This window comes from Rattus norvegicus, chromosome 1, assembly GCF_021556685.1.
Source record: "Rattus norvegicus strain SHRSP/BbbUtx chromosome 1, alternate assembly SHRSP_T2T, whole genome shotgun sequence".
In the NCBI taxonomy this organism is placed as follows: Eukaryota; Metazoa; Chordata; class Mammalia; order Rodentia; family Muridae; genus Rattus; species Rattus norvegicus.
In genome coordinates this window covers 75,431,445-75,452,438 of record NC_141534.1, presented here as the reverse complement: position 1 = coordinate 75,452,438, position 20,994 = coordinate 75,431,445, and the positions used below count along the sequence as shown (strand labels likewise).

At 36.7% G+C, this 20,994-nt stretch overlaps 1 pseudogene; it reads left to right on the top strand.

Annotated features, from left to right (window-relative positions):
• The first annotated feature begins 18,282 nt into the window (after window positions 1-18,282).
• Window positions 18,283-20,608, top strand: Wnk3-ps1 (WNK lysine deficient protein kinase 3, pseudogene 1; annotated as a pseudogene).
• The last annotated feature ends 386 nt before the right edge of the window (window positions 20,609-20,994 follow it).

Below are 20,994 nucleotides of genomic sequence, written 5' to 3'. Positions count from 1 at the left end.
AGCTCTAGAACAAAAAGAAGCAAATACACCCAGGAGGAGTAGAAGGCAGGAAATAATCAAACTCAGAGCTGAAATCATCCAAGTAGAAACAAAAAGGACCATAGAAAGAATCAACAGAACCAAAAGTTGGTTCTTTGAGAAAATCAACAAGATAGATAAACCCTTAGCCAGACTAACGAGAGGACACAGAGAGTGTGTCCAAATTAACAAAATCAGAAATGAAAAGGGAGACATAACTACAGATTCGGAGGAAATTCAAAAAATCATCAGATCTTACTATAAAAACCTATATTCAACAAAATTTGAAAATCTTCAGGAAATGGACAATTTCCTAGACAGATACCAGGTATCGAATTTAAATCAGGAACAGATAAACCAGTTAAACAACCCCATAACTCCTAAGGAAATAGAAGCAGTCATTAAAGGTCTCCCAACCAAAAAGAGCCCAGGTCCAGACGGGTTTAGTGCAGAATTCTATCAAACCTTCATAGAAGACCTCATACCAATATTATCCAAACTATTCCACAAAATTGAAACAGATGGAGCCCTACCGAATTCCTTCTACGAAGCCACAATTACTCTTATACCAAAACCACACAAAGACACAACAAAGAAAGAGAACTTCAGACCAATTTCCCTTATGAATATCGACGCAAAATACTCAATAAAATTCTGGCAAACCGAATTCAAGAGCACATCAAAACAATCATCCACCATGATCAAGTAGGCTTCATCCCAGGCATGCAGGGATGGTTTAATATACGGAAAACCATCAACGTGATCCATTATATAAACAAACTGAAAGAACAGAATCACATGATCATTTCATTAGATGCTGAGAAAGCATTTGACAAAATTCAACACCCCTTCATGATAAAAGTCCTGGAAAGAATAGGAATTCAAGGCCCATACCTAAACATAGTAAAAGCCATATACAGCAAACCAGTTGCTAACATCAAACTAAATGGAGAGAAACTTGAAGCAATCCCACTAAAATCAGGGACTAGACAAGGCTGCCCACTCTCTCCCTACTTATTCAATATAGTTCTTGAAGTTCTAGCCAGAGCAATCAGACAACAAAAGGAGATCAAAGGGATACAGATCGGAAAAGAAGAGGTCAAAATATCACTATTTGCAGATGACATGATAGTATATTTAAGTGATCCCAAAAGTTCCACCAGAGAACGACTAAAGCTGATAAACAACTTCAGCAAAGTGGCTGGGTATAAAATTAACTCAAATAAATCAGTTGCCTTCCTCTATACAAAAGAGAAACAAGCCGAGAAAGAAATTAGGGAAACGACACCCTTCATAATAGACCCAAATAATATAAAGAACCTCGGTGTGACTTTAACCAAGCAAGTAAAAGATCTGTACAATAAGAACTTCAAGACACTGAGGAAAGAAATTGAAGAAGACCTAAGAAGATGGAAAGATCTCCCATGCTCATGGATTGGCAGGATTAATATAGTAAAAATGGCCATTTTACCAAAAGAAATCTACAGATTCAATGCAATCCCCATCAAAATACCAATCCAATTCTTCAAAGAGTTAGACAGAACAATTTGCAAATTCATCTGGAATAACAAAAAACCCAGGATAGCTAAAGCTATCCTCAACAATAAAAGGACTTCAGGGGGAATCACTATCCCTGAACTCAAGCAGTATTACAGAGCAATAGTGATAAAAACTGCATGGTATTGGTACAGAGACAGACAGATAGACCAATGGAATAGAATTGAAGACCCAGAAATGAACCCACACACCTATGGTCACTTGATTTTTGACAAAGGAGCGAAAACCATCCAATGGAAAAAAGATAGCATTTTCAGCAAATGGTGCTGGTTCAACTGGAGGGCAACATGTAGAAGAATGCAGATCGATCCATGCTTATCACCCTGTACAAAGCTTAAGTCCAAGTGGATCAAGGACCTCCACATCAAACCAGACACACGCAAACTAATAGAAGAAAAACTAGGGAAGCATCTGGAACACATGGGCACTGGAAAAAATTTCCTGAACAAAACACCAATGGCTTATGCTCTAAGATCAAGAATCGACAAATGGGATCTCATAAAACTGCAAAGCTTCTGTAAGGCAAAGGACACTGTGGTTAGGACAAAACGGCAACCAACAGATTGGGGAAAGATCTTTACCAATCCTACAACAGATAGAGGCCTTATATCCAAAATATACAAAGAACTCAAGAAGTTAGACCGCAGGGAAACAAATAACCCTATTAAAAATGGGGTTCAGAGCTAAACAAAGAATTCACAGCTGAGGAATGCCGAATGGCTGAGAAACACCTAAAGAAATGTTCAACATCTTTAGTCATAAGGGAAATGCAAATCAAAACAACCCTGAGATTTCACCTCACACCAGTGCGAATGGCTAAGATCAAAAACTCAGGTGACAGCAGATGCTGGCAAGGATGTGGAGAAAGAGGAACACTCCTCCATCATTGGTGGGATTGCAGACTGGTAAAACCATTCTGGAAATCAGTCTGGAGGTTCCTCAGAAAATTGGACATTGAACTGCCTGAGGATCCAGCTATACCTCTCTTGGGCATATACCCAAAAGATGCCTCAACATATAAAAGAGACACGTGCTCCACTATGTTCATCGCAGCCTTATTTATAATAGCCAGAAAATGGAAAGAACCCAGATGCCCTTCAACAGAGGAATGGATACAGAAAATGTGGTACATCTACACAATGGAATATTACTCAGCTATCAAAAACAACGAGTTTATGAAATTCGTAGGCAAATGGTTGGAACTGGAAAATATCATCCTGAGTGAGCTAACCCAATCACAGAAAGACATACATGGTATGCACTCATTGATAAGTGGCTATTAGCCCAAATGCTTGAATTACCCTAGATCCCTAGAACAAACGAAACTCAAGACGGATGATCAAAATGTGAATGCTTCACTCCTTCTTTAAATGAGGAAAAAGAATACCCTTGGCATGGAAGGGAGAGGCAAAGATTAAAACAGAGACTGAAGGAACACCCATTCAGAGCCTGCCCCACATGTGGCCCATACATATACAGCCACCCAATTAGACAAGATGGATGAAGCAAAGAAGTGCAGACCGACAGGAGCCGGATGTAGATCGCTCCTGAGAGACACAGCCAGAATACAGCAAATATAGAGGCGAATGCCAGCAGCAAACCACTGAACTGAGAATAGGTCCCCTATTGAAGGAATCAGAGAAAGAACTGGAAGAGCTTGAAGGGGCTCGAGACCCCAAAAGTACAACAATGCCAAGCAACCAGAGCTTCCAGGGACTAAGCCACTACCTAAAGACTATACATGGACTGACCCTGGACTCTGACCCCATAGGTAGCAATGAATATCCTAGTAAGAGCACCAGTGGAAGGGGAAGCCCTGGGTCCTGCTAAGACTGAACCCCCAGTGAACTAGTCTATGGGGTGAGGGCGGCAATGGGGGGAGGGGAACACCCATAAGGAAGGGGAGGGGGGAGGGGGATGTTTGCCCGGAAACCGGGAAAGGGAATAACACTCGAAATGTATATAAGAAATACTCAAGTTAATAAAAAAAAAATAGGTTTCTGATACTGCCATATTAAAGGCTGTACTTTTAATTAACAGGCACAGATTGATGAAAGAGGAACAACAAAGGCAGTGGTCTCAAGGGGTGAAACAATCTGACACACATAAAAACTATCAGTGTATATGTTACAAAGTTCATCAGGAAATATAACTAAAGTTAGTTGTAAAGCTTTCAATTCTGCTAGCTGTGCAGAACAATTACAAATTTTTATAATCTCTACCTTCCCTTCAGGAACTATAGCAGCACATCCATTGGAGGAACAATCAGTAAATACTAAATGAGTCTTTTGCAAAGGGGAACTAACAATAATTCATGGAAAAATTTCTGGATGCATTTTTAAAAATTGAAAAATCTTACTATAGGGATAATGACTATCAAACTGACTAACAACTCTTCACATTCAAATAGGAACAATCTGTAAGTCTCTGGGTTAAATGTTGTAGATGCTCCTTGATATAGGGGGTAATAATAAGATCTGGTTTCTTGCTAAAGGTCTGTAAGCTAATTCTTTGTGACGTGAACAGTAATTGAGCAATGGCCTAAGGATAAGTCATCACTACTTTTGAAGATGAAGCTTGTAAATAAACCCACATTAAAGTTCCATTTTGCGAAAAAAGCCAGCAGGGGAAAGAGCAGATACAAAAATCAAAAAAGGGAAGAGGCTTACAATAATCAATATAATTAAGGTAAGCCACTTACAAAGCCTGTTGTACTAAATACAAGCATTCACGTGCTTCTGGAGTTAATTGGCTTGATGACTTTGGAGAGGAATCACTTTTTCAAACATCAAATAGTGGCTTCAACTGTGGTTAATTTTAACATCAGTTGAAGCCCATTTCTATCCCCTAATAATTTTTGAAAGTCATTTAAGTTCTCTAGTATATTCAACCTAATTTAAAATTTTTGTGGGTAAATTCCTTTTTGTAATAATTCATGTCCTAAATATTGATATGGGAAGTTCTTTTGATCATTCTCGGGGACAATCATTAACCCTGCAGGACCTAAATCTTCTTTAAGTCAGCATATGCTGTCAGTAATTCCTTTTCATCTAGAGTCGTCATTAAAATGTCATCCATGTAATGAACCATATATATCTGTGGATACCTCTGCCTCAAAGGCTTTAGGGAAGAGGCTACATACACTAGACACATAGTATGACTATTGAACATCCCCTGATGTAACACGACAGAATGATAAAAATGAGAAGGCTTCTGAAATTTTTGGAAGGAATGCTAAAAGCAAATCTCTCACAGTCTTTAGGATCTAGTAGAATAGTAAAGAAACTATACTTTAAGTCAATTACTATCATGTCAATTTTTTGCTATAGCTACAGGAGAAGGGAGACCAGGCTCCCAATAGGTATCATAGTTTTACTAATTTCCATTAAATATTGTAATAATCTCCACTTTCAAGATTATTTCTTAATCACAAAAATGGGTGTATTCCAATGGGAAGTGGAAGGAACACTATGACCAATTTGTAACTGATCCTGTGCAAATTGATGAGCTGCCTCCAATTTTTCCTTGGACAGGGGCCACTGTGGAACGCACACCGTATCATTTGACTTCCAGGTGATGGGACAAGGTTTAATGTAAGGAGGCTTATTAACAGTGACACTTAGGATAAATTTCTCAAGCCTGTTTTATCATGAGAATGTTTAATTGTTTTTAGCTCTTCACTTACACTATAAGGTTTACCTTGTAAATTATTGTCAAATCCTCTCCCTGGGATGAAGCCCTGTTTTCTCATCATGTTTCTTACAGGCTGAGTTGTCACAGCACAGCCACCATATCATTTATTACATCTCGTCCCCATAACTTGATAGGTATTTGTTCTAAAACAAAAGGCTGAAACCATTCCTCATGTCCTTTCTCATATCTCCATTTAAGAATCTTGTTGCTTTTTTGAGGAGCTTTTGCTGTCCATGAAAGACCCCTGGAGTAGGGAGACCCTCACTCAAGTCTCGGGATGATGGAACCCCCCAAGAACTCACGTGAGACCGTCTTTGCTGTAATAAACAAGAGGTTTATTGATAGGAACCAGTGCACTGGGGTCGAGACTCATATCCCACGCAGGGGCACAGGAGTTCGACCCCAAGAGGCAGGGAGAAAGGGTATTTAAAAGAAAAATCCACAACCCAAAGGGGCAGGGATAGCATCATTGGAAAATCACAAGGAGAAGCTTCCTGTCTCTCAAGATTACTTAACTTTATGGTCCGATAGTTCCTAGAAGCTTCCTGCTTCTCAAGGTTGTTCTCTAAGATTTTAATATAACTTTATGGTCAGCTAGTTCCTGGAAGAAGTTTTCTGTTATCTTTACTAGGTCTGGAATCACATATCTAAGGACCTTTTCTTAAGTCCTTTTATCTAGCTCCTGGGAGAGCAGGCTCAAGAAATGTGACCTTTTACTTACAGGTAGAGGTCAGGGTCTGGAATTTGAGGTATTTAGGGCTTCTTAGGGGTTAGATAGCATTTTTAAACTTCCCACTCTTAGCTGCACTTTTTATTCTTTCATCCCCACTCTTTGTAAGGTAGAGTGAGATATCTCTAATGGTCAGGCGTTTGGCCAGAAGGCTTTAGCTATCACAGTGGTATCAACTCTGTTATCTAGGAGCCCATGTACAGGTTGTCCCTCAACCCATGGAGTGAGTGTGGGACGTTTCTCTAAACAGGACACCCAAAATGATCCTATCTCATTGTATCTAAAACTTTGATTTTCACAGGCAGATTAAAATACAGGATTATTAGTATAAAACAAGGGAAAAGAACCAATTGAGCTAACTTATACACTGGAAGAAAAGCAGCAACTCCTATTTCTACAGAAACCATAATTTTAATTTCTCCAGTAAAACAGAGTCAATCACTCCAAGGAAAATTCATATTCCTTTCATCAGTGTATTGCTGCAGTCTAGTAAAAGGTTTATACACCCAGAGGGAAGGGACCCATGTACCACAGTGCAAAGTGGCTGGAGGCCCATTTGAGGTGTTAATACTGGTCTGGTAGAAGAGCAGAGGTCCAGTCTTGCACTTCCTGAGGGTACCTCTGACAAGATCTTTTACATGAAGAGTTTGGCTTGAGAGACAAACTGAATTGGGGTAGGTTTTACCATTGAAGTTGTCTTGCTCTGTAACTCTGGTGTGGGGACACAGAGCAGGCCCTGTTTCCTATTTATCGGAAGTTGTAAAGGCTGTCCCTCAAAATGTTGCTTAGATCTGCACTAATTTCACCAATGATAGCCTTTATGGCACAAGGGCATAATCCAGGGCCTTTTTGTTCTTAAGCTACTCTCTTTTAAAATGCCCAGGTTGTCCACACCCAAAATGTCCTAGTCCCTCCATTTCCCTTCTGAATGGCTGCAGCTAAGACTTGTCCCATCCCACAATTCTCATTTATTTCTTTGCACAAGTTAAAATAGTCAGTTAAACTTTTATTCTTATGAGATCTAATAGCTTCCTTGCACCATTTATTAGAATTTTCATATGCCAATTGTTTTATTATGGGCATAGCAGTATCAACATCGCCCAACAATTTTCTAGGAACTGTAATAATCTATCCACAATTCCCGAAAAGGATCTGAGGGTCCTTGTGTCACCGTGAATAACTATTCTCCAGCTGTGTTATTAGGCAGGGCCTTCTAAACTCTAACAGCTGTTGAAAAGATTTGAGCATAAACGGCAGGATTATGTTAAATCTGGGGTGGAAGGGCTGCATATTGTCCTGTTCCTGTCAGCATTTCTAGATTTGTTTGGGAAAATCCTGCTTGTGCATTAAGTCTAGCTAGTTGCACACATTTTTTTGATATTCTCCCATCCATAATAGATAAGCTTCCCCATGCAACTTTGCCCTACATAATTGTTGCCAATCTCCAGGAGTCAGATTGGATGTAACATAAGATTCAAAAATAGCAGAAGTAAAGGGATAAAGGGGACCATAAGCAGAGACTACTTCTTTCAGGTTTTTCTTTTTTTTTTTTTTTTTTTGGTTCTTTTTTTCGGAGCTGGGGATTGAACCCAGGGCCTTGCGCTTCCTAGGCAAGCGCTCTACCACTGAGCTAAATCCCCAACCCCCAGTGTAGTTTTTTTTTTTCTTTTCTTTTTTTCGGAGCTGGGGACCGAACACAGGGCCTTCCGCTTGCTAGGCAAGCGCTCTACCACTGAGCTAAATCCCCAACCCTCAGGTTTTTCAACTACTTAAAACTTAGAGGAACATTCTGTCTGATAGATTGACCTGCATTGTTAAGGTCTGGGACCTGTACAACAGGATACACTGCTTTCTTTCCGGGGAGCGGCTCAGGAAAAATTACTCTTCTCCTGGAGCCTTCTGTCTATAACACCACTCCAAGAAAGAATAGGATTCATAGTCAGGAGGAACAGTAGCTCCCAACACTAGGAGGATAAGATTCTGATATTTTAGCAATGTGAAACATATTAATCTTCCTCTTAAGCACCTCTATTTTTTTCTGATGTATCTTCTTCATCCTCCTCTGAGCTTGAATCCTGATCTGAATCAGAGGTTTGTAAAGACTTACAAGAGGGATCATCTTATGCTATTCCAAATGTTATTTCTATCTCTGACATTAATCCCTTTATATTAGCGTTAGTACTCAAGAGAGCATCCTTAACCAATCTCCATAAAGACAGTGTGGCAACAGGATTGCTCTAAAGGCCATATCTCTGCAGTGTTTTCAATATCCCTTAGCCTGCTTTCAATAAGGAATATTAAGTCCTGAATGACAAACCAGGGACTATTCTTCCTCTCCAGGGGGGTGGCTCAAGAACAATTTACCTAAAGTTTTAATAAATTTTTAGCTGTTTTTACCATTACAGCTGTTCCATGCTGTTGGAGTAGAGCAACTATCTGATCTGTTAGCTGTAAGGTAGAACTCAACATTCCCATTGTGAGAAAATTTTTCTTCGCTGTGCACTCACCCAATATGTTCCTTCTTGTTTGCCCACCAGTTTCCTGGAATGACCACATCAGGCACTCCTCTCTACCCTATCTCGGTGGTACTTACAATTGTCGGCAGCCTCACCATCATTTTTCCTAGAATGGAGCTTAGGCCTACGGGATTTAAAGACAACACACAGACATTTCGTGTTGAAAAAGAATGCCAATCTTTTACTGAAATTCACAGTTTGTATACCTAGTTCACTGGATGGAGAAATAAAAGAAGAACAGTGGAAAAACAGGCTTATGTCCTCAGGAACAAAGAAAGAGGAACAAAATACAGTAACCAATTTAACAGTGTTACTGTCCAGGCATTCCACCCAAGTGTACCGACCAGGGCAAACAGAAAGTCAGGATGCTCCTTTGTTTGGAACTAAAGACTTCCATATGCGTCAGTAAGGCTCACCAGGGGTCAAATACTGAAGGGGCACAGGAAGGTCCCACACTTAGCTATACCACTCCTAGGCATATACCCAAATGATGCTCCAACACACAACAAAGAAACATATTCCACCAAGTTTATAGCAGCCTTATTAATAATAGCCAGAAGCTTGAAAGAACACAGATGCCCTTCAAAAGAGGAACGGATTCAGAAAATGTGGTACATCTACACAGTGGAGTACTACTAAGCTATCAAAAACAATGAGTTCATGAAATTCATAGGCAAATGGAATGAACTAGAAAATATCATCCTGAATGAGGCAATCCAATCACAGAAAATCACACATGGTATGCACAAAATGATAAATGGACATTAGCCCCAAAGCTCAAATTACCCATGATACAATCCACAGACTACAGGAAGCTTAAGAAGAAGAATGACAAGAATGTGGATGCTTCCACTTCTTCTTAAAAGGGGGAACAAAAATATTCATAGGAGGGGATGTGGATGCAAAGTTTAGAATAGAGACTAAAGGAATGATCATTCAGAGCCTGCTCCAAATCTAGATAAGATTGATGAAACTAAGAAACACATGCTGACAGGAACTGGATATAAATCTCTCCTGAGAGATACAAACAGAGCATGTCAAATACAGAGGCAAACGCTCTTAGCAAACCTCTGAACTCAGAACAGGACGAAGTTTAATTGAATTAGAGAAGGGATTGAAAATGCCGAAGGGGCTTGCTACCCCATAAGAACAACAATGCCAACCAACCAGACCTTCCAGGGACAAAACCACTACTCAAAGACTATATATTGACTGACCCAGGGCTCCAACTGTGTATGTAACAGAGAAAAGCCTTGTTGGGTATGGGTGGAAAGGGAAGCCTTGGTCCTGCCAAAGTTGGATCCGCAGGGCAGGGGAATGTTGGAGGGAAGGAGTGTTAAAAGTGGTGGATGGTCGGGACACCCTTACAGGGCAGGGGGAGGGGATAGGGAGCTTATGGATAGGAAACCAGGAAAGGGAATAATATGTGAATTATAAATAAAGAAATTTACTTTTAAAAAAAAGGAGTAGACAACAACTTTTCGAACTCAGGTTTGAAAGCAATAAAATATGACCAAAAACAAAAACAACATTGACAACGTAAATACAGAGAATCAAAGAAACAAAATATTGTTTCCATAAGAAAATAATAAAATTGGTATACCATTAAAGAATGAATTAAAGGCAAAGGTAGAACATCCAAATTCAAATCAAAATGGTACATAAGAACAGATCCATTGTACATCTGAGAATTTTATGGATACACATTAAAATCCTATACTTACCGAAATTGCAAAGTAAAGTTAAATTAGGATGAGGAACACAATTTAAACAGACCTACAAACTGTAATGAAATACGTGCAATAATTAAAATCTTCCACACAAAGAAACAAAGAAATAAAAAAAAAACTACACAGTACAAAAACGACAAAAACACTGGGCAAGATGTATTTTATGTCGAATTTTAAGAGATGTTCAAAGAAATGTCAATGTCTATACTCTTTAAATTAATCAACAAAACAAAAGCAGAAGGAAAGTTGCCCAATTTGTTTTATGAGGCCAATTAACCTAATATCAAAACCACATAAAAGCATAACTATATAAAATAGTACAAAAAGAAATGCAGAACAAGTTTTGTCATAAATATATATGCAAAATTCTCAATAAAATATTTGCAATTCAAATCCAAAATTACTCAAAAACTTTCATCCTCATGCTCAAATATGCGTCATCCCAGAGGTGAAAATCAGTGCATGTAATTCAGCATGTAAAAAAAAGGAAAGAAAAAAATATAATTTCATTAGATGCTGTAAAAGCCTTTGACCAAAGTGAACAGCACTTCAATAAAAATTTTGGAAAGATTTTTCCAGAATGTACAAGGGGCAGAGGTTAACATAATAATTGCAGTTAACACCAAGCCCATATGAATTTTGACTTAAATGGAGAACAATATCAGGCAAATTGAAGAAATTCAGGAGCAAAACACTATTGTCCACTCTCTGCATACCTAGTCAACATAATTAAGTCTTCACTAGAGCAATAAGACAACAGCAGATCAAGAAAATTGAAATAGAGAAGGCAAAATATTTTATTTGTAGATAATAGTATAAATAAGGGACCTTCAAAAGTTCAGGGAATACCTCCTACAACTGACAAAAAAACTTTCTGCAAAGGAGGAAAAATTATATTACAAAATTGAGTAGTTCTATTATGTACACAAAACAAAAGGACTAAGTGAAAAAAATCATGTTACATGAGCTTCAAATAATGTAAAATAATGGGAGTGAAGAAAGATTAGTGTGATAAAAACTTTAAGATACTGCCAAAGAAATAAACAAAAAAAAAGATATCAGAAGAAGATGGAAAATCCCTTTTGGCTCATGGATTAGTAGGAAAAATGGTAAAAATGTCCATCCTACTAAAATAATGTACTTTTAGTAGTACAATCTCTATTAAATTCTAGCTCATTCCCTCAATGACATGGAAAAGATAATTTTTAGTTGGAAACAGAAAAAAAAAGGAAGCAAAAAAATTCTGTACAATAAAAGAATGAATGGAGTTATAAAAACACCCAATTTTAAGTTGTACTAGAGAAGAATACTATTGAAAACTGAAAGGTATTCGCACAAATGCAGGCATACTTTTCAGTAGAATAAAATTGTAACCCCATACATAAATCGCCGCACTTTTGTGTACTTAATTTTTTATTAAAAACTACATAAAAGAATCTTTAAGTAATGGTGCTAGTCACAGTGTATAGATGTCTGTAAAATATGGAAATATTCATACTTATCACCCTGCACCAAACTCCATCCAAAATGGATCAATGACTTCAGCCTTAAAGTAGATACACAGAACCTGATAGAAGAGAAACTTTGGAATAGACGAGTTCACTTGTGCAGCAGACTGCTTTCAGACGTGAACACTGTTAACATCCCTCCTAAGGAAAACAAATATTAAATGTGACTTCATGAATTTGAATAACTTTTGTATGACAAAGACATTAGCATTCTTCAAATTGGTAGGCTACAGAATTGGAAACGATTTTTACCAAATTCATATATGATAGAGGACTAATATCTAAAATATAATACAAACTCGATACACTAGATAAAAGAAGCCAAATAAAATCATTTAAAATTGGGATAATGAAGTAAATAGAGAATTCTCAATAGAGAAATCTCAATGAATAAGAAATATATAAAAAAAGAACATCCTGAGCCATCTGAAATTTACGCATAAAAACTATTCCACGAACTGAAATAGAAATAATATTTCCCAGTTTAGTTTACAAAGCCACTCTTGCTCTGATACCCAAAACACATAAAGACTGAAAAGAATCAGAGAATTACAGACACATCTCCCTTATGAACACAGATACAAAGAAATCTCAATACAATTCTTCTAAATAGAATTCAAGATCACATCAAAAATCCAAAACAATCAAGTACGAGTCATCCCAGAAGTACATTTATGCTTTATCACAAACAAACAAACAACAAACAAATAAATAAATGTAACACACATTATAAACAAACAAGTAAAAATCACTTTAAATAACTTATGTAGATATGACAATATGTAATATAACTTCATAATAACATCTTGAAAAGTTTAGAGATTCACTGGGTATATCTTAAAATAATAACAAAGCAGAGCATGCCCATATTCTACACCCTGTTAAATGGAGGAAAATCTCCAAGCAATTTTATGAAAAGCAGAAATAAAACAAGGTTTTCCACTCATTCTGTATCAGTGTTCATCAGTGTTATTATAGTTTAGATACAACAAAGGAAAATTGGAAGCGATCAATTGATATAAATTTGAACGGGAGAAATGGAAGTGTCACTATCTATAGATAACATGGTAGTATACAAAAGCAACCCTAAAAAAATTGCACAAAGGTATTACTACACCTGAAAACTCTTTCAACATAGTAGCTTAATTAAAAAATTAAATCATAAAACCCTGTGTCTCTCATTTTTGGTAAACCAAGAATTTCTCATTTTCTACCACCAGGTGCTTTCCCTAGCCAAACTTCAGTACCTATTTCCAGAAGCCAATCATCACCAGCCACCAAATGTTACATGTTTCCACTGTCATCATGTGCACAGAATACACCTTATATCTATGCACTATACCTTCTATAAAGATCTTTTTATAAAAACCATGTCTTCACAGTCCCGGGGTCTTTCCATTCTTCCTCTGACTTTTGTATATTCATCCCTAATCATCTCTGTCGTAAGGTGAATTCTTGCAACTTCATTGTGATGGCTTTTGTTAAATCTTTTGATATTGTGTGTTACATTCTCTGCTTTTATCTGATGACACAAAAGGAGTTAGTGTATCTGCATGGGAAGGGAGAAACTGGAAGGGGTAGAGAAAGGAAATCTTTAATGACAACCCAATTATGAGGATACAACTATTTTCAATAAAATATTAAGAAAGAAGATAAAATATTTTCTTACATCTGCCATGATAATCAACTGATTTCTGTCATTTAATTCATTTAGAGATATAGTACCTTCACTTATTGCTATATGTGGAACAATCTCAGCATCTTCAGAAAAACTGTTGGTTTCAATTAACCCAGTTTATTGTAGTGAACTCTCAAATAAAAAATACTAAAGAGCTACAATGAAATAGCCACTCAAAGGAAAACTTGCCTAGACAAAATTTCCATACATTTCAATGAACTACAAATGTAGATAACATAGCCAGGCTGAAGTCATAGAGCATTGTTTAGAGTTTTGCACTGTCACTAGCAATTATATTTTATACCCTAATGTACTAGAAAGAAAAATTAATTGACAAAATTGAACAAAATATATATGTTCTTTACATCCTCTTGTATAATTCTAGATCCTTTTACCTACCCTTCACCTATTATCTTTCATGTTGTACTTCTAATTTTTATCAGGAAGTTTTATATATACACTTTTGCATAAATACATGTAGATATAAGTTGTTGTAAAAATATAAACAATTTAAAAATTAATGTTGTCTTTTGTCCTTACTAGGTCTGGCATCACAGTGACCCAAGATATCTGCTTGATATCTTGCCAGAAGCATACATTCCAATTCCGTGGAAGCCCAGTGTCTCCTGCTGCCACGCACTTTCCTACACTCAAACCTTCACATAAAAGAACACACAACACAATAATCTTTGACCCATCTGATAAGATATAATTGCCCACCTAAACATTCAAAGCCCAATACACAACCATCCCTCAAAAAACATTTGTAACAACCTGTAAAGGTACAGCATGAAATCTTAATGTCACCTGCCATGGCTTCTTGCCCTCTCCCTCCTGTCTCTTGCTCCTTTCTCTTCCAGTCTCCACCTCTTCCTTCAAAATTCTCTCCTGCCCATCCTTCCTTCGATTCCAGTGACAGGCCTTCTTCTATTCTGTACCTTCCCCTCACCTGTATTTTATAAATTCAATGGGGAGAAGGTTCTGGTGAAGTCACTTGAGTCCTGAGTACATGACTAGGCAGCTGTCTTTGGGGCAGTGGGATTAGCATCAAAATACAGATAACTCCAGGGCAAACCACGTTTCCCCCTTTTTGTCCAGATAAAAGGCCTGTTCACTTATATATAAATTGATTAAAATTATCACCGTTCTACAATTTATAAAACATATGATACACTCAACATCTAGTCCATCAATTTTGTCTGTTACCAAAAGCACCTTGTTACCTATTCTAAAAGACTATAAGACACACAGAAGAGGATCTGCAAATGAAGGAAAACATGATTTTTTTCTTTTTGAGTCAATTTCATCCATTGTTCATCATTCCATTTTTTTTACATATTTTGTGATTCCACATTTCACATTTGTAGAATTATACTAAATTTTATATTTTTTTAAATTTAATGTTTCATTTATCTGTTTATGGAAATGAGGAAGGCTCTATTTCATTCCTGCAATACACAGATCAGCAATGATTATAGATATATAAATATTATTATGGTATGATATGAGAATATCTGAGTATAGAATGAGGAATGAAATAGCTGGGTCAAATAATATTTCACTTTGAATGTTTTTAGAGAGCACAAATCTGAAATCAATAATGTCTGTATTAATTTCTTTTTTATTGATTATTTTATGTATTTAACATTAAATATTTCATATGTTATCCCCTTCTCAGTTTTCTCTCCACAAGCCCCTATTTCCTCCCCTCCCCCTGCTTCTATAAGGGTGCTCCCACCCCTCCCCATCCACTCCTGCCTCAGCTGCCTAGAGTTCCCCTATACTGAGTCATCCTCTTCAAACCTAGAATTCTGAATGTGAGCAGAATATCTGACTTTTATTATCTGGATTTCTCCAATTTGCTAAAGAAGGAGTGTTCTCCAATGATGGCTGAGCAAGGCACTGGTTTATGAGAATAAAACAATGGCACTTAAAGTTATTTTATTGATATATATCTATTTCTATCTCTATCTTTCTCCATATCTCTATCTATAGATATTACAATTGTAGCATTTGGTATTGAAGGTAGCTGAGCCATCTAGTTTCTGATTATTGGACTCCCATACAGTCTCTATTTGGGTTCAATCTCATGGAGTGTTTAAACAGATAAATGAGATATTCTTTGCTTATACTTTTCACCATCATTGACCTAGACAGCCTGCAGGCAGAACAACATTGTAGACAATTATTATGTTAATTATTAGAGTAGCTTCCTGTACCGAAGACTCAGGAACATTATAATGGTTGTATGAATACATCAGCTTAAAATCTAATGTTGGTTGTCCTGCAATATAATATGCAGACATCATAAAGACCTAGTTCTCACTGAGTTTCCTTCCAAAGTATTCAGATTAAAGTAATTCAATACAATGTACACCCACTTTATTTACTGTTATGCTCTGCAGCTATTTATATCTCTGCAAACAGCAAACAAGGCAATACAAACAGCAAACCCAAATCCCAAAATTTCAAATAGGTATTTCAAAATGTAATTCCGTATTTGAGATCATAAGGAAAGAAGAAAATAATTGAAATATTTAGGCAGTTTGCCAAACAAATACAGAAATGAGTAGCTTTCCTTTGTGAAAGGGACAAATGTGTTGAAAAATAAATCAAACAACCTTATTGACTATTGCCTAAAGATGTGGAGAAAATAACTTTAAAAACATGAAGGCCATTGATCTAAAAAAATTTAAAATGAAGAAGAGATAGGTTATAACATTAGAATGGGGGAATTCTATCATACACATATGCTGAAAACACAATATTTTCAAGTGTACTATTTAAAAGTTATTATAATGACAAAGAGCAGTGTTGTTCTTTAAAGGAAGAGGCAGATTATATTTATGTAATACATAGAATACAGTAGAAAATAAAGGTAGAAAAACACATACATACTTTTAATTATACCTGTGTACATACATATATTTATATCCACATATATGTATAATTTCATGTAGACATGCATACATATGTGCATATCATATTTTTCTTGACAAAGTATTATTATATAGCTTAATCTGGCCTCAAATTCATGATTTTCCTGCTCACCCTCCCATGGACTTTAAACCCTGGTATAACAGATAACATGCTTTGAATTACTTTACTAATACCTTCAAAATCAAAATGGACCATCAAAATAAAATTCAAAACATATTTATATAAAAATTACTATAGAGTCTCAATAAGAACTCTAATGAAAATTTAATGTTACATTTTGTACACAGAATAAAAATCAGAAACTTAATATTGTAGTACAAAATATGCTTCATAGGGAAAGCAATCCTAAGTAAGAATAATCATGTGGGAGTTCTCACCATACCGGATTACAGACAGATACTGAACAAGAGCAACAAATTCAGCATAATACTGGCACAGACATGCTTTTACATCAATGTAATAATATTCTTGAATTAAAAAATTAGATCATTTTTAGGAAATTTGACAAGCAGTAATTTTCTTGACTGCCATGATGATTTGTGTTCTAAGGTGATGGATTTTGGAATACCTGCCAGAAATTCTTAGAGTCCAATGTACATACCTTTCTCAAAAGTAGTATATACATCCTTGTTTGATAAAATTAATGAAGAGATACAAAGATAAATATAATATAAATATTTGAGAATAAAATTTTTGTCTTAGCATCAGCTGGCGCATGTATCTTCAGAGTTGTAGAGATGAGCCAGTATATACCCCTTACCTACATGTTTTTAAATCTGTGAAGCTACCTCTCCAGTAACCTTTTATTATGAAAGGGAAAAATCAGTTTGCCACTTTTAGGGATACCCTACCATTTTTAGCATGCAAATCCACCATGTGAATTCCAGTTGTTCCAGACTGAAAATTGCAAAAGACCTGGTCTCCTCATAATGGTTAACATTGTGCTTCTGTGTGTACTTATCAGAAGGAGACATAATGTACAACATGAAAGTTCACAGAAGACTGATTTGTATGTCAAATTCATTGCAGCTCTACCGACTGAACTGCTAATGTCTACATAATCTGAAACTAAAAGTAGCTATGTGGATTTAGTTCCTCCAAATTATGTGAAACCTATATACATGAGGAGATACATAATGATGTAAGTACCATCAGAATATCTGGAAGAGAATATTGTATATCTTTGATCTATACTGAACCTAATGTAGTAGTTAGTCTAATGTTATATATCACCAGATGGGACATTATTCATCATAATGACACCTGTGACTAGCAGGGTTATTTATGATAGGTCAAAGAGGGAATTCTATCTTCATTCAACCTTCATCCTAAAATTTATGTTAATAAAATAAAAGTAACATAAGCAAAGATTAAAGTTAGCTGCAAGAAAATTAGAACAATATCTGGAAAACTTGAAAGTGAGAAAATTGTTAATATTAAAAAGCACATTATAGTTTGGTTTGATTTTTGGCTATGAAGTTGGAAGAGCATGAAAAAGATTATGCATTTTCTGCCTTTTAGCAGTCATTATATTCCTATTTAATAAAGAAATTCATGAAGAAAAAAGAGAAAGAGGAGAAGAAAGTGAGAATTCAGATTAGGAGTCCAGAAAATATGGCACTGAGGACTGGCTAGTTAGAGTTAAGAACAGTCCATAGTTCCTGATCAAGGACCTACTAAAACATGCATTGTTTGCTGAGGATACTGGATCAAGTATGGAATTAGAGAGGAAGATGATTGCCCATATCCATCTCTGGCTCAAATAATCTAGTTTGAAGTTCCTAAGAAATAAAAAGGTGAACATAAAAACTATTGAATTCAATTCCAACTTAGAGGCAGATACACCTGAAAAAGTAATGTATAAAATGTTCAAGTCTCAATTCTTCCAGAAAAGTGATTCCAACATGGTGCTATGTCCATTAGAGAACGTGTGACACTAATTAGAAAGATAAAGGAAAAGAAGCCTACTGGATGCTTGGAAGAATGCAAGGATTCCCATTGCCAGTATGTGAGGAACGTATTTCCTTAGCAGCAGACTGCAACTGTACAACCATCTCCTGGCCCACACTTTCTGGTTGAGTGTGAAGAAACATGTTTCCTAGCAGCTTCTATAGGGCAAACCACAGCAGCATTCCTCCTCTTTTAGGGATGACACTTCATCTGAGCCAGCAGTTTTACCAGTTCTACATTCAGATATTTCAAGTTATCACACTGTAGCCTATTCTTCAAACCACACAAGTACATCTCAGTTGTAGGAGCAGCCAAAGATGAATCACTCCACAATTTTGCCTGTGGCCCAAGATCAGTGCTCTGTTTTGCCCATACATGCACTGGATTTGCAGTTGTTTCACAGTGCAAAATGTCTCTCTTAACTGTCCAGAAGGTCTCAAAGACAAAACATATATTCCAACCAATTGGAGGTGAAAAACAACAAATTTTTGAAATCCAGATTTTGTTTAAAGCTTGAAGAAGATGTTACATATGTGAAAGAAATCAACAATAGCCCTGGTACTTTAAGTGAAAATGGCAAATAGTATCATATCAAAGAAAGAAGAGCCTCCTGTCCCTGACCACAGAGGGAGACTATATTCCAGCTTACTGCCCTTCATGTCTCAGTCTCTAGAGACAACATGGTCGAGAGTGTCTGCTGGAAACATGAAACAACAAAATGCTTGTTAAAGTTTGATGTTAATGGCAATGTACCTTAGGATATCAAGGACTATATGGTTAAAGATAACTTTGTGGTGGAAATGAGAAGAAAAGTGTAGAAGAATTGAGGGTTATCATAGGTAAAACCCAAGAGTGCCTTCATGTCTACTCAGATGTAGAAAATTCTACTGGGTTTGACTCTGTTGCTTTGGAATCTAAGAGTAATCAAACAGGGTAATCTGAACAAGTACTGATAAATTCTTCATCCACTCAAACTAGCAATGATTCTGCTCCTCATTCATCCCCAGTTGGTCACTAGAAGTTTAGTATCAACCAAACAATAAAATATCATGAGGCAGTGTCTCTTCCTTCACTTAAGCCATGGTGCCTGGGTTACATCCATTTCCTGGTCTAACAAACAAAAGTAATCAGGAAATATAACAGGACACACTGTTCACTATAGCGAATAATCCAGGCCATCATGAACTCTTCACCTCCAAATTTGAACATATGAATGTGGTTGATGGTATTATTCGAGAACATGCTAGTGTAGAAAGTGAGCAGCTGAGTAATGACTGTCATGCAGAAGATGATAGACATGCAATGGCCCCAGCTGCTGATAAATTCCAATTACTCTGCTACTTTGATGTGTCTAGATCCAGTTGGAAGTGAGTACTCACTAACCAGGCAGGCATGTTCATAGATAATATCCCTGTCAGAAAACTGCTATTTTGGCTGATATGCTTAAGGCCCATCCTGGTAAATCAGTTCAGACTGGTGGTAATGCTCTTCTAATATCAGTACTTGTATCTTCTGATCAAAAGCTTCAATCCTTCTCAGTACAGCAGCCAACTATAGATGCAGTTTATTTCACAAGACAAAGAAACACAGTAAACAGTGAAACAAGTTTTCCTTAGACCATTGTTGCCACTTAGACTCCTAGATTTGAACCAGTTGTGCTTCTACTTGTAATTATCCTGGAATCAGATGGGGAACAAACTCCTAAAATGGAGTTTGCAGACAAACGATTTAAAACACTGGATGAAAAATTAAGAAACTTTCTCTATCAGGAGAACAGCACATATACCATCTGTCCTAAGAGTCAGAAGGATACTTAAAATATAGACCCTCCATTTTCTTCCTCTGTTGAAGGTATACTTACTATTGTATCCAATGCTAGGAGTCATAGCCATTTGTCATTGTGGAATTTGAGATAGCTCTGCACATTGCCGAAATTTCCAAGAGATAAGCTGTAAGATTCTATTCAATGTGGGTGCAAGTCAGCATGCTCATATATCAGTGTTCAAAAGAGACCTGAATATCACAACTTCTGCACCCAGCAAGTTATGTTTACATGACATGTCATCAGATCCAGGGGGCCAGAGGCCTATCCTGCTGCTGTGTCAAGCAATGGAACCATTCATCTGCGGACAAGAGTGGAAACAGAAGATAAAAGATCAGCAATTGCTTCTGATCCCATTCTGCTGACTCAGGAAATCTCAGCTGATACTGGGGCATTGAATAGATTCAAAGTGATGAACAGATCATGTCAACAGTCATGGTTCAAGGTGATTACAATTCCTAAGTAGCAGCTAGTTCCTCAGTACAAGCAGCAGAATGATGTCTTTTGGTAAAAAACATAAACTGTCATTCAAGAAAATGACAGTCCAGTCTAGTGAGCAAGCACTAACCTTTGCTGAAGCTGCAGTGTCAGTTGATCCAAGTGTATCCTGCCATTCTAACTCAAAGCTTCAGTTTCTTCATGAAAGTAATGGGCTCTTTATGAAACCTTTAAAGACGATCCTGAACAAGGTGACATCTTTGATTTCAGCACAGTTTGTGAGAAACTGTGTTTCTTCAGTGACTACAGAAAAGAATGTGGAAGAAATTTCAACCACAGGAATTAGTATGTATTCTGGGTCTGAACTGTTAGATAAAGAAAAAGATGAATCAACTATTGTGAAACAGACATATA